Below are 12,610 nucleotides of genomic sequence, written 5' to 3' on the forward strand. Positions count from 1 at the left end.
GAGGTCACTTGTATTCAGCTAAAGTAAACAAAGTTCCCCAAGAGGAATAAAACTTTTGGGGCCCTCCCACCCAGCAGGACCTGGGAGTACCGGGGTCGGGAAAGGAGGTACTGTGTTCTGGGCACCCCGGCATGCAAACTTTGGCCCCAAACAGAAGCAGCCGCCAAGTGAAAGTAACCAGAGAGGCACCACCACGGCTGACGTTCCTGCGAGAAGTGCCAGGGAAGAAGACACCGCTGCTCCCAGTGGTGGCCCAAGGCAAAGCGGAGGTCTCCATCGAATCTGCTCATTTGCCTTTCTCAGGGAGGACGAGGCTGGATCCCTTCCTCCCTAGGCTCCCGCACCCCCTCAGTCACCCCAGGTATCTTTGTTGGTATCACTGCCTTCCTCCTAGGAGAGCTGCCCGCGTTTGGATTTGGCCCACCAATCCCAGCAATTCCAGACCGGGGCAGGCCGGGGCTCGGCCCTCCCTCCAGCTTCCCCGGGTGGGGTGGGGAACCCCCTTCTCCCCTCGAGACCCTCCAGAGCCAGAGTGTTGATGATCATTACTTTAAATTAAAAGTCCCTTTTTTCCTTTCCGTCTAAGCCCCAACTTAGTTTCAGAGAATGAAGCGTGAAAGCTCTTTTATGGAGATTACCGATGCTTCATTTATTCCCGCAAATGGCAAACACGGCCCGGGAAAAAACCGAGCGAGCGAGCTCCTTGTCTCGGATCCTCAGCCGTCTCCGTGTTCACAAGCTCACTTGGCTGTGAGACGCGTCGGGGAAAGCGCCTGCAGTGGGCTTACCTGGGGAAGGGAAGAGCCGCTTTGCTGGGGCCCCTTGCGGCAGTCACCCGCTGGCTGGCTGCCTGGGATAGAGACCTGGCCACAACCCCTTGACTTGAGAGCTGAGGGATTTGGGACCCGGGGAAGCCGGGGTGGGGAGTCCAGGGTGTTATCCCTGAAGACCTGTGAGGAATTGAATCTATGCCCGAGCAGTAGATGGTGGTCACCCTCGCTCCTGCATTTCCCTGTCATTTCCTATTGATAGTGGAATTTGGGGGCGCACTGCAGGAGAGAACCGGGAGACCCTTGGGCTACTTCCTGGCCCCATTCACATTCACATTTCAGCCTTACACCGGCCTTTGTGACCTTCTCCATGCTTGGTCAAGTGGCTCTGTCCATCGTGACAGCTCTCTGCCCACGGTTTTATTTTGGTACATATGCACAGCCCCAGAAGGCAAGTCCTTCTGGAAAGGGTGGGTCATTTTAGAAATGGATCTCGAGCTTTTTAACCTTTGATATACAGACCTCACCTGGCGACCTGGTGGTTGTGTCCTCCGTAATCAGGGATCCTTTGGTCAATTCACAATGGACAGTTGGAAGGAAGTATAATGGCCTCCAGGAGAAAAGTGACAGAGGGTCCTTATTCTTTGGAGACAGAGCAGGAAAGTTTGAAGAGGGAAAAGTATAAGCTTCTCCAAGGAGAATTTCCCGAAGTTCAGGCTTAAATTCCTTTGTGACACTGTGTTATTAACTCCAACACAGTGGCGTCTCCACATTCCGGCCGTCCCACACTGGGAGCCCCTCTAACACAAAACCTATTGTTTGGGGGGGGGTGTGGATAACCGGGAGGGACCAGCCCCTCTTCCTCTCACCTTACAAGGCTCACAGGTTGCAGGGAGAGCAAAAGTGGGGCTTTTGTTTCAGAGGGGGCCTGTGGTTTTTGTTTTTGTTGTTGTTGTTTGTTGTTTTTTTTTGTTTTTTTGTTTTTTTTCATTTTTTAAGAAGATAGCCCTTGGAAGTGTGAGAGTGAGATTTGCCCTCTGGTATCAGTGGACCAGGCTGAAAACAATGTAGTTTCCCTTATTATACAGTTAGTGAGTTGTCTACAGCTTGCAAGGGAGTCAGGCCTACGTAGGTGCCTTTTCTGCCCTTGATAGAGGATGATACACCACAGAGGTCCTCAGTGGCGAAGAGGGGCAGTTGGAAATGGATTTTGAGAGTCGGCTCACCCCACAGAGCCTGGGAGCTTCTGCTGATGCAGTGAAGGAAAGTGGGGCTCCCTAGGTGGGGCAGGAGGGGGGGGTGCCACTTGAAGTATATGTGAACGCACAGCACTGAGTCGGGAAAGGAGGAAAGTGGGCTTGCGGCTTGCATGAACAGTTGCCAACTTTCATTAATTACTCAGTCACTTCAATGCGAAAGCAAATACCAAAATGCTCTGCTGCCTGCCCATTCTGGATTAATGGCCTGCAAAATTAGATGAGGAGGGGGCCAAAGAGAGAGTTGAGGTGTTGAGGGGTATTCAAACCTTCTTTCAAATCTAGAGGGCTTTTTGGGTTGTTTTGGTTTCCCCCCTGCCCACCTCCCCCCACCCCCCCCACCACCCCAGAAAATGCCTGAGGTGGTGGTCAGTAAACTGAAAACTTAAAACACGAGGTATTCCTTAGTGAACAGAGGTTGGAGGCTAATGATGACAAACATCAGAAGGAAAACCTTCTGCTGTGTCCTGATCAATTATTCAGTCACTTGGCCTGGCCTAAACTGAGCATCTGGGGTGCAACAAAGTGGGCACCAGCGGGAAGGATTTCTCACGGTCCAGGTGCCCGTGGTGTGGTGTAGCCCAGATTTTCAGATTAGCCAAATGGGCTCCTGAAGGCTACGCCCAGGTGTTTGGCGTAGGGCAAAACATAACTGGAGCCCATCTCTTAACTTTAGCAACGTCAGAGACAATCCCTCTGGGACTTTTTTTGGTGGGTTAACTTAGCTGAACTTATGATCCGTAGAATAAAAAACAAAAGTCAGGTTAAGGTGCACCTGGCCTTCGTTTGTTATGTCCGTAGCTTCAGGAAAAGAAAAGATTGCTTCCCTAGTTCAGCCACACAGCATCTGTTGAGGTGAGTGGAATATACTATGGATTTACAGAATTTAGAGGTTAGGTGTGCTTTTCCTTGATACTTCTCCTTGTCCTTGTATTTGCTTTTCGCTGCTACGTGTGCCTGCATTTCGGATGGGTCTTTCTGGGGATGGTGTTGGCACAGAGCGATCTCAAGTGTGGCCTTGGGTCTGGAACTGGGCATTTAGGGCTGGGCTGCAGGGTGACACTGCGTGCTGGTTGTCAAGGGAAGTGGCTGAAGCCGGGGGGGGGGGGGCATGAGTGAGATGGCCCCAGGGCTAGTTTCGGTAACATTCAGGAAAATACCTTCTGCATCGGAAGCGCCGCATTTCTGAATGGGCAAAGCGTGGGCAGAAATTTGAAACGTCTTACTGGGGCCATTTTGTGTGTAACAGCTTGCGGTGAGCTCACCATTGCAGACCTTGTCCTGGAAGTTTACATTCTTGGAATTCTGGTGCTCTTTCTGGGATTCTTTTAGGCACAGTCTATACACGTAAACTGGTTTGAGTAACAACGACACGGTGACATGGGAGTTGGTGGAAGCCAAACAAACAGCAATGTGGCTCTTTAAACTGCTTTCCTCACCTTGCCCAGACCAGACTGTGGATGGAGAGCAGGCCTGTGGCCGGGCTTCCCCCAAAGTGTACCGCGTGCCCCCAACTTCCTGGAGTTTCACAGGGTGTAGGAAGGGGACAGATTGAGGTGGGGGCGGGGGGAGGGACTGGCACTCCAGAACTAATTCCCTTTTGAAATCAAGTGAATTTACCCCTAGCAAATACCTTTCATGAAGTTGGAGGATGTTGAACCCCAGGGGGAGGAGTCAAGAGGGGGCCTTTGAACTGAAAGGTGACTCATGTCTCATTGGTGTTCAGGTTTGGAACTCAAATCCTAGGCCCGTGTGTGTGTGTGTGTGTGTGTGTGTGTGTATGTGTGTGTGTGTGTGTTTCCTCCGAGAGGTTATGGTACCTACGTAGAGGCTGCACTTGAACTGCTACACCTTAAAGGAAAACTTCCTTTTTTCTTCTTATTAATTTCTACAGTTAAAGACCTTTATAAAAGAAAGAAATGGTTCTGTGTATTTTTCCTTGGGAACCCTAGATAGTGTGATGCCAGCCTCTCTGTGGGGCCAAGAATTTAATTTGCACAGAGGTGGGATGCCAATGACCAGAGTAAGTTCCAGAACCACTGCGGTCAAGACGGAAAGAGCCTCCTCGGATGATCTGCCTCCTTGTCTTTGGCATCAGGACAAATGGGCCATCACAGTCTCTGCACTGTTTTTCTAAACTTACTTAGAATCTCATCTCTGGCATTCCAGCAGGCAGATGGCAGAGCGAAAAGGGAAGTTGAGGCCACGGTTTGTCCGTCGAATCTGTTGTTTCTTTATTTTCCTGTGTGGGAGGGAGTGAAGAGATTACAGGGGGAGAGGATTTCTGGGCATCTTTCACGGTAGACCTAAGGCTGCTCTTTTTTTAAAAAAATGGAGTTTGCCATTTAATAAATAAAACTGCACATGTCAATCTGGGAAATGTGACGTGTATTTGAGTGGATAAAAGATTCATGAGGTACCAAGTCAGGGGACGGGTTGGATGCAGTTTCCTTCCATTTCTAGAGTCACGTTCTGAAGAAGGCAGGTCCCTGCCCACAGGTAACTGGGGGCAGAGGCCTTCATGAGGGGGAGGAGCCAGCCAGACTCCTGGGCCGGGGGTCATTTTTGTCCTCCAAGTGCCTGTCCTTACCCCCAGCTGAAGTAGTAGGAAATGCCGACAATGACTTTATGGGGAAAGGAGGGGGGGGGTGCCCTTGAGCTTTGGGCACTCCATTTGGACTGTTTTCTTTCTATCACTCCGTGTGTCTGAATGGTGGGAGCTTTCTCTCTGGAAGAGAATTATTTCCGTGCACAATTGTCCGTCCTGCTCGGAAAGTTATGGCTGCCCTATAAAAGGGGACTGCCGGTCTCCCTTTGTCCTAGGTTGGGAAGGCCTCCTGGTCAATAAATACATATTAATCATGTAAAAGGATTGACATGCAAATAAAGGACACCATTGACAAACCCTGGATGGCAGAGGAGAAGCCCTCTGCAGCTGTGGTCCTGGCCGGAGGAAGTCAGGGCCGCACCAGGCTCTCAGTTGGGTGTTTTCTAGAGGGTTAAACACCCTTTTCCGATAATTATGTGAAAGAGTTAATTGAACTGGAGATCGCTCTAGGATCTTTTGCTTGCATCCGTCTTAGCTCTGCCAGATCTCCAAGTTTTTTGGTTGTGTTTTCTTTTTGTTTTTGTTTTTGAATTTACGTCTGGCAGTAGGCAGGCCACCCTTTGGATCGCTGTGTCTCTGGGCCCAACTGGAAGTCTCCGAAGGTACTTTGTTCTTCTGATCAAAGAAAAGTTGAACCAAACAGAGAAGCGGTTAAAAGCTTAGCTGAATTTTTTGAGGAATGCTTGATATTTACAGGAATAATTATTAGTTGCCATTATGAATTACTGCTTATGAAATAGCGTGCTTTACATTGCTGGAGATTTCTTTACAGAGCAAAAAAGACACTACAAAATAACCTCGGTATAGGCAGGACTAAGCTTTGATCCGTATTCTTCAGTGTGCATGACACCTGTGGGCATGTTACAGTCCACAGTGAGTTTTTGGAGACATATGACCACTGAAGACTATGACTTGGTGTCAGGATACATACAGAAAATCTTTTGCTGTAACAACAGAACAAAATACAGTGTTATATACGCCTCGCAGAGCTTTGAGGTGCATCTAATTGCTTTATCCGTTATGAATTATTAGAATATAAGAAACTATCTTAACTCCTCTGGTAGACTAAGTTATGATATATACTGAAATGGAAGTGAAAAGCGTTTGAGGAAATGCATGGTCTAACTTTGATTTTTCCTCCTTGAGGGGTGCGGGATGTGTGAGAGGTAGACAATTGGAATTTACATGAGTTAGGCTCAGAGTTATGCCCATAGGCACTTGTCAGCCAAACTGCATGCATTCAGGAACTTTGAAATTGGACCACGAAACAAATTGTAATGATATGCCTGCTCAGGCCATAGGTGTCAAAGTAGGCCTTGGTTTGCTAAAGACTGTGGATGTCTGGGGGTCCCGGCAGGTCAGGCCCTGGGAAGAGTCACTGGGGAGGCATGCGCGTGGGCCTGGCTGCTGTCTTTCTTTTGTGGTCTGTGTCTAGTCTTATCTAATGATCTGCAACTGAGTAACAGATCTAGGCACACCAACTGGAGGAAACAAGTGGGAATATAAATGGTTTTGCTCTCCTGGTAAGGGGCACGAACCTGCATGTCTCATGGATTAAATGTATCTGAGGATGTCGCCGGGCAGGGGAGGACCCAGCTCTTTCTGTGTTTGAGGGCTATATTAGCACTGACCAGGATATTGACTTGTCAAAACATTTGCATTTTCCTTTAAAGTAAATTCATGAAAATGTGTTTCTATGGGGCTGGCTGGTTCTGAAAATCCACACTCGGTTTAAAAGCAAGCACTAAGTCTCCTCAGTTCTCGCTATGGACGTATGATGCTGAATGCGCTTTGCTAATGTTTGTCTAGATTCTGGAAGAATCAAATGTTACCTAGAATTCGAACCTAGCAAACATGTTGTCTATTGAATTACTGCGCGCGCCTGTGTGTTTGTGTGTGTATGTCAAGGAGAAAAGTAGCTACCGCCGGAGATAAATTATTTAACATGATTTTTCCTGTATTGTGGAAAGCCAGGCTGAGCCTCATTTTTTGGATTATGATTTGTATTATGAAATGCTTATCAAATGTTTTCCAAAGATTAGTTTAATTTTAATTAAATAAACCTTTCTCAAGAGGAGGCTCCCAACTATTTCTTGTACCCAGAGGCTAACGTACTTGTTGGTTTTAATTATTTTCTGCTGTTACCCAAACTGCTTTGGGTACTCCTGCCCAATTAAATCAAAGGCGCAGGTTCCTTATACACAATATGTTTAATATTTAATTTTAATTAAATTAATTAAATTGTTTATTTAATTTTATGTGCATTATTGTGCGCAGAATGATGCAAAATTCATGATAGTAAGAATCAGGGTAGGGAGGTGAGTCGGAGAGAGCTTTCGCACAAGCTAATTACGGAGCTTCAAGGAAACTTCCCCACCATTTCCAGGGAAACACGCTTCCAGAACCTCAACTTGCTCTCACAGCGGTCCACGACCGGCAGCCCCCTCGGATGCGGGTTTGTTGGCCTCTTGCACCCCGAGCTCGCCTTGCACTTGGAAGCGGCCACAGCTGCTCGCGGAGGCAAGGCTACGTGCGGGCATGTACACGCTCACGCCGTTGCCACGGCTCACGCTCCAGTGACATTTCCTCTGCTGCCGAACCGGGAGCCGCCAGCGCAGCGCTCCTGGAAAGGACCAGTTTCTCCCAAAGACGCAGGCAGAAACTTCCAGTAATGTCTTCCCACTCAGGAAGGGCCCGTTCTCCTGGCTCTGCGTGGCCGGATCCGGGCCAGTGCTTATAAATGCGGAGGCTTGGCAGAGGGCTCCCCTTAGGATGGGGAAGCAGTTCCTTTCCGGGAGGGGGCCGTTGGCTTGGCTCTGTTTCCATTACGGTTTGCATCTTTAGGGCACAGTTTTGTGTGTGTGTGTGTGTGTGTGTGTGTGTGTGTGTGTGTGTGTGTGTGGTTTTTTTTTTTTTTTTTTTTTTTTTTTTTTGTCGGAGTGTTTTCGTCTGCACTGTAAGAGGCTCAGCTGTCTCCCACTAGAGTGTTTCGTTCCCGGGAAATCTATTTTCACAGACATAGGAAATAGACACCCCAGATTTCTCTCATCTGAGTTGGGTCTAAACCAAGGGGCCCTGGAATAAAAGGTCTGAAGTGCCTAGGTGAACGCAGCCCGCTGAATTTTGAGGCATTTTATTATCTCTCTTCCCGATGTTCCTGACTTGCGAATAATGACATTATCATCATCGTGGCCGGGCACTGGGGGCACCTGGGCCAGATTTTCCAAACTTGACCTCGTGAAGTGACGCACTCGCTAAACGCCTTTTTACTTCAGGGTTTTGCACATCTGGGCCACGGGTGACCACATTTACACAATTCATCACGCTATACATTTTTTCTTGGGGGGGTGGACTGTTTCTTTCCTGGAGTCTAATGCTTATTGAGACTTGTTAACTGAATTAAGTGAAATATAACCTTTAACGTGATTAGCTCAGCCGTTGGGAGAAAAAAAAAAGGAGAGGAAAAAACAAATGGAAAGAAGGAAGGAAGACAGTGAGAAAGGAAAAAGAGAGAGAATTAGTGCCCTTAGGTGAAGTTCTTTCTGTTCCTACCAGCCACCTTACTTGAGGACGGGGTGCTAAAAATAAACTCTCTTTCTCTTTGCTGTTGTTGTTTCTTTGCCTTTTCCCCCCTAAGGCTGGTTTTGTTTCAGTAGATTAAATATTATCATAAAAGTAGCTGATGATGCAGTAAATTAAAAATCAGGTTGTGGAATATTTTGCAAAAGCCTTATTATATCTACGGCACTTACCCAGTGGAGGCAGGCACTCGTGTTAAACCCAAAACGTTTGTCAGGATGAATTTTTGCCTCACGTAAGGGTTCGGGAAGTACGGCGAAGCACAATTAGCCCGAATGGAAAACAAAAGTGTACAAAAGAATAAACAAAGTAAAAAGTGAGTTTAGAAGGAAATTAGCATTGGCTCCCTGTGTGTAGAAAAAATAACTTCCTCACTCTCCCTTTATGCCGCACATCTGTAAGCTTAAAACCATTTGTAGTATAAAACACACACCTTGTGTAGTTGCAAGAAATGTATCTGAGGACAGATGCAATCGAATTTGTGAGACACTGCTGTGTCACCACGTTTAGCATCAAATTATGAATTAAACAGGAAGAATGAATAACAAATTAGGATTCGCCTAAGCTTAGCTTTGTGCAGTGGGACAATGAAAATTTATTTGAATTCTATTCCTTGATGAGGTTACAGATTTTCTCCCCACAGAAGATACCCATTAATGCTGTGGAGACAATTATTGGAAGTTCATCTTCTGTGCACATTTTAGAAACCTTTTCATGGAAGCAGGAAACTCCTGTGCAGATTTCGATTTTTAGAAAAACCCCTGTCCTATGTAACTTTTCCTTTGCAACTCCCAATGGAGGAATGATTTGTTAGAAATATTTTGAAGATGATATCAGAAATAGCAATGCTGAGTTGTGTTGTGTGTGTGTGTGTGTGTGTGTGTGTGCTTTTTTTTGTTGTTGTTTGTTTTGTTTTGCTAATGTGTAAGAACAACAATTGTTGAAGATTTGGGCTCTTAAGAGTACTACAACAGGCTAAGAAGTGAGAGGCTTCTTACATCTGGACTGTTTGAGAAAGAAAGAAAATGAGAGAGAAAGAAAGAGCAAGGAAGAAGAAGGAAAGAAAGAAAGAAAGAAAGAAAGAGAGAGAAAGAGGAGGGAGGAAGGAAGGAAGGAAGAGGGAGGGAAGCAGGGGAGAAAGAAAGAAAGAAAGAAAGAAAGAAAGAAAGAAAAGAAAAAAGAAAGAGAAAAAAAGAAAGAAAAGAAAAAAAGAAAAGAAAAAAGAAAAGAAAGGAAGAAAGAAAGAAAGAAAGAAAGAAAGAAAAGAAAAGAGAGGAAGAAAGGAATAACGCTAATTTCCAAAGCCAACTGCACTTTTAGAAGTACAGTCAACTGTTCTCTTCACCTAACTGGAACCGGGAAATAATGTGTTGTGACCCTGGCTAATGCCTTCACCACATGCTGAAATTGGGGCGAAGAAAGGAAAGGTGGCTGGAATGCTCACAAGGGAGCAGACAAGCAGACAAGTTAGATATAGTGGGAGCCATTTCTTGTGTTGCTGGATGTGAGAAAACTTTTCAGGCTCTTAATGTAACCCATATGCATCATCATCCCAGGCTTATTAAAGAGGCTAAATAGATAGACGTATAAAATAGACATAAAAATATCACCTGGACGCATACTGAGAGTATTTTGGGAAATTAAACAAAGCATAACCCAGTATGACTGCTGGTTATTTGCTACAGAAGCGTATGTTATACCTAAGTGATGTCACCTTAAGTTTTTAAAGCAGCTTTGTGTCTTTGAAGAGTTTGAGGGTTACAGGAAAGTGGTGGAGACTGTTGCCTATTTTTACGATTATTGTAACAGTTACAGGTTTTCAGCTGAGTTCATTCTCCAGAGAAGGAAGGCTTCTTTCTTTCGGAGGCTGGATTTGATGCAGTTTGGGTAGTTTCATTAGGGCTCCTGTCTCCCTTGAAGCAGACACACGGGGCTTCACACACAAGATGAGCTTAGAAAATAAAATCACAGTTAAGGGTATGCAAATAGCGGGTTGCTTAAACAAAATAGCTAGGTTTAGTCAGAGGAACAGCTCTGATGGATTGTTTTCAAGTAGGTGTCTCTGTGGTTTCACCTCGCCTCCCTTCCAGCCTGTCTGCGTCTAGAGACGCAGTCCCTGCCGGCTTGCTGGGTCCTGCTCGCTGTCACCTTTGAGATCTGACAAAAAACTGGGCCAAACCCCGACGCTCCCCTCTTTCCGCCCTTCCCTTCCAAGTCCAAAGCTTGTCCAGTGCCCTTGCCCTAGTATTTCTGCTCTGGGGCCTTGAGCTGTAAGTAGTTCACATAGTATGTTAGTTTTTGTCTCTTAATTTCAAAAGTTGGGAGCTAGGGAGGTAGTGCGTGTGTGTGTGTGTGTGTGTGTGTGTGTGTGTGTTTGGTGTAACCCGTCTTGGAAATCAATCACCAAAGTGACTTCTCAGAGGTCTTACAAATCTCGTATTGGCTCCCTCCTCCTGCTGACCCCCCTCGCCCTCTCCCTGCCTCCACCCCAACGTGCTAATCACATTCAGGCCAAAGGCAGGACTGGGCTACCTGGCTGCAGCCCAGAGGACATTTTATTTTATTTACAGATGAGCTGTTAACCCCTGAAATATGGATTCATCTGGAAGCTGAGACACAAGGAAGGCTAGCCTGCTCGGGAAATTTTAGCCCAGAGCTGCAGTAGTACTCACCTTAATTAGCTGTGTCATTCAGAACAGAGCCGACAGGCCAGCAGGCCCGGCAGGAGGGGGCCGCCTGGCCCCCTCCCAGCCTTGCCACTCGAGGGGACATGAAAACATGTGTGCAGCCCAGGGCCTGGCCTCAGAGTGGATTCCACTCCAGGCTCTGATGGGATCTCTGCTTTCTTGCACCAAGTGGGTTCCAAGGCGATGATCTCACGCCTGGGTTTATACACTTTTGTGTGTATTTCTAAATGACGGTTGACCTCTTTGAAGCAATGACTTCGCAGGGACACGCCCTTCTTCCCACAATACTGTAACTACTCGTGATCTGTGAAGAGCCTCTCTTTCAGAACTACCTTTATGACTTAGCTTACAAATCACATATTAATACACATGCCCTGTCACAGACACATAAAAGCGGTCTTGTGATTTTATATCCAAACCTCACTCTTGCTCAAAATGGCATTTCCCAGTGTGGTCACTCACCTATTCATCAGACTTGGCTCAAAAGGACTTTCGACTCTTTCCCAAATTCGGATCTGCCTTGAAGCAAGAAACTTCTCTACCACGGGGGATTTCCAACACACTTCCTGAAGCGTTCTTAGGGGTTTTAGGCACGGCAGTATGTTTGGAAGAAACTTACGAGTCCCTGGGTGTCTCTTGGAAGGGGACAAAGCACGCTTTGGATGTGAAAGTTGCGCGTTGGTGCGAATTCCGTTCTCAAAACAACTTAGCCAGTACATCTGCCGTCCTGCACCCCACCTCGCCACACCAAGCCAGCCCGGACCTTGCTCCTCTGGTCGCTGGAGAAGTAGTGAATATTTGTTTGAATTTCAAGCAAGGTAGGGTGGCAGGTTCCTCAGATGCAAATCAAATAAATGGTCTGGTTTTAAGGGCACGGTGAAATGGGAGAACCTGGCAGTGCTATGTCTTGTAGCAAACTCTTTACTTGCATTTTTAAGACTTTCCTCCCCATGATATATAGATGTGCAGCTAACAGGGATGTATAAAAATTCATTAGCCATGAAGCAAGTTCTGAGAATATCTCACTGATGACAGAAGACCTAATCCTCAGCAAGCATGGGGTTTTTTTTTTTGTTTGTTTCCAAGCGTTTCTTACGTCTATATGTTATATCTATATTTTTTTATGTAATATGTATATATTTTATGCAACCTCAGGATGCCCCACCCTTTCTCCTACAAGCAAGGACTCTGGAAGAGGGCTAATGAGGAGGGCAGTAGAATACACGCTGTGGGGAGGAGGGGGGGGTCTGAGGACGTGGCATTGGTAAAGCAAGGACTCCTCAAACAATTTGGGGGGAGGTGATCTGATATTTGACATTTCCTTATACCTAAATTTCTGGGTAGGGCTGTTATATCTTGAATTGCATTTGTGGGCACTCTAAACCAGCCAGCGCATGATGGAACCCTACGCCGCGTGCGCGGGAGGAGGAGCCCAGAGTCAAAGCCCCAGGAGGGGAGGGGCGTGCGTGCTTGCGTGCCTGCCTTCGTGGAGGGGCTGAGGCGGGGCTTCAGGGCCTCCCACTGGAGGGGTGTAGCGTGGGGTAACTTGTCTGGCAGTCTTGACCACCATCCCTGGGAAGCTGGGCTGCTCTTTTCAGCACAGGATACCGTGGCCAGCTTTTGCCACCGGCGGTGTGATCTTAACTAGGACCTTTGCCATCTCTGGATGTGAGCCCATCATTTGCAAGATAAACTGATCAGATTAGCTGA

At 46.8% G+C, this 12,610-nt stretch overlaps 1 long non-coding RNA gene across 1 annotated transcript in view; it reads left to right on the top strand.

Moving 5' to 3' along the window:
• LOC123379106 overlaps positions 1 to 12,610 on the top strand; it is a 78,059-nt gene that overhangs the window by 1,035 nt on the left and 64,414 nt on the right. The gene's annotated exons all lie outside the window — the stretch shown is intronic.

This window comes from Felis catus, chromosome C1, assembly GCF_018350175.1.
Source record: "Felis catus isolate Fca126 chromosome C1, F.catus_Fca126_mat1.0, whole genome shotgun sequence".
In the NCBI taxonomy this organism is placed as follows: Eukaryota; Metazoa; Chordata; class Mammalia; order Carnivora; family Felidae; genus Felis; species Felis catus.